A 2,649-nucleotide genomic window follows, 5' to 3' on the forward strand; every position below is an offset into this window, starting at 1 on the left:
TTTTTCAGAACACCCTGTATATATATTTGTTAAAGAGAAATATAAATCGTATTTCGTTCATCAGAAACTAGTAAAACTGACCTTTCATAGCCAATAAAGTTCATACGTACTATTTTTTCATTAGTATCGCTACATTTAGGTTATTCATTAACATTATGAATAAACTCCCTGCTCACTAAGATTATGTTTATAATAACTAAGTATTTATTCTTTTTTGTCATAGCGAGTGCAGTTTATACGTTTTGTGTGATCATATTGGCATCATACCTGTACCATGAAACCGTTGAACCATGGAAATATTACGACACGTTAACTCAGTACTAATTTATATAGCGCGAACAAATTTGCACCACATAAACTGTGCTGAACTCAGCGTTCATTCAACATATTGCAATAAAACATTACAAGCTCATGTTGCATTGGTTCGATAAACCATTGATTAGTTTAGTTACGGTTTAATGTCCAATCAGTTCCGGTTTTAAATAGCACTTAATTACTGATGTTCAATTATATTGAAAAATTCTGTGTTTACAATGTCAATTAATCAATTAAATGAATCATTTTTAAATATCTCCTTATTAAAATATACTAGATTTTTAAAGAACGCGTTAAAAATTAAGTTGTGTAATAACTGACTTATGGTCTAAACACTTTATCACGTGATTTGCAAACTTATATTCCATAACTTAAATTTGTAATATTAATTTTAATGTTTAATGTATAACATTAAATGTCTATTCCTAAATAACTGGCTCCTGCTTACTATAAACATGATACATTTTTCAGTTTTTACTTTTTAAAATAATATGTGTGTATGAAAGAGTCATCGTACAGTTGTACTCTCGTTTCTTTATACGGTATAAAGGATATTAGTAGAATAAATAAATGTATAAATCTGAACCATTATAGATAAGTTAGTTGTCTTAGACAAGTTTTTCTAATATTATCGTACCAAACCCTTGAAAGTATACATATGATTACGATATTCGATATTTATACTCTATTACTGACAAATAAATCATCCTCCACTACGCGCCTTTTATAGATAATTTTCAGTTCCCAGTAGGTTTGTTCTGTGAGGAAATTTTTTATTGGTTTTTTGGTCTCTTAGGAAAAGAAGGTTTAAATTGCACCTAAGTGGCCTGACAGAATATTTTGGATGGGTAAGGTTGGGGTGTGGGCTGTCACTTGTCAAGATCAATGAAAAAAGATTTTTGGCTTTATTCTGCCATGTCTTCTAGAAGAATTAAGCTCTATACCAGCGTTTTCAGCCAAAGCAGGCAGGGGAGTGCAGGCATATGTCTAGTTTACAACAGCCCTTAACACTTATGGGGCCTCTCCAATTCAAACTGCCATCCACTGAAGTTGACTAGACCTATTCATCTACTCTTGCAGCCAAATATGTGGACATTTGCTGATAACAATATTGCGCTTCTGTACATAAGTAAGGTTTAAATAACACATCAGTTTTGCTGTACCAAGTGTGGGTTCAATTGGAATGTAGGCAGAAATGAACCCTAGTAGAGCATGATAGAATAATTGTTGGGAAAATCGAGAACTTTTATTGATTATTCCCACCCTATTTACAAATATTACCATTTTATTTGTTTTTCAGAAAACTAATAACATAGATTTGAGCGCAGAGAAAAGGAATGACGACGCTCTAAAACGTTCAGCGTGGAAATTCAATTACAATTATTTTCTAATATTAGCGTTAAATTTTACTTAAAGAGTTTATTAGGGCAAAGAAGGATTTTTCTGAAGATGACACTGTTTTCATTAACATTCTTCCACTGCCCATTGCTTTGATACAATGTAGTACTAAATAAAAATTGACTTAGCTATTAACAAGGCGTGAAAACTTGTTCACCTGTTTAACGGCTCATCATAATAAATTATAGTTAGTATGTATCTATGTATCCTCCAACTCAGATATTGGTATACATAAATGTTCAAACGGTTGCCTTTGCAAGATGAAAAAGACGGTTTTTGATTATATTGTTAATTTATGTATTTATTTAAATTATGATATTTTTATATGAAGTTGATTATAGATAATCTATTTGAAATGTAATTTTCATTAGCACAGAGATATTAGCGTAGAGTAGAGTCCAAGTATATCCAATACGCTCGATATATTATATTTATTATTCCTCTGAGACTAGAACCATATTTTTGTAATATACAGTAATTATGTTCTAAATTACTAATAGAAAAACTGTATTTCTGAGAATCATGTATTGCATATTGAACTTGGAGAAAGAAAATTTTAGATTTGTAGTATATATGAAACAATTACCTATTTATAAATGTCATTAGACTTTCAATAATATACACTGAGACTAAATAAGGTATTATTCATTTCACCATCCTTCCCTACATCCAACTAAACTTAAATCCCGTTTAGTTAGGGTTTTAATCATAGAGTAGGTAATTATAATTTATAACCATGAGTTAATAAATAACGAAAGTGTTTAGAAACCTGTAAAAAGATGTTCCACTTTACATACTTCTCTTCCGAAGGTTTAGGAGCAATAAATATAGATTTGAGATAAACTGTCCTATAAAACATTCAAGACCATCTTCCAAACTGCTATAGAGAAGAAAATCCTGTTTGTATGTAAATAAAGATTCACAAGTTTAAGAAAT

This window comes from Homalodisca vitripennis, unplaced genomic scaffold (genome assembly GCF_021130785.1).
Source record: "Homalodisca vitripennis isolate AUS2020 unplaced genomic scaffold, UT_GWSS_2.1 ScUCBcl_755;HRSCAF=3416, whole genome shotgun sequence".
Lineage (NCBI taxonomy): Eukaryota > Metazoa > Arthropoda > Insecta > Hemiptera > Cicadellidae > Homalodisca > Homalodisca vitripennis.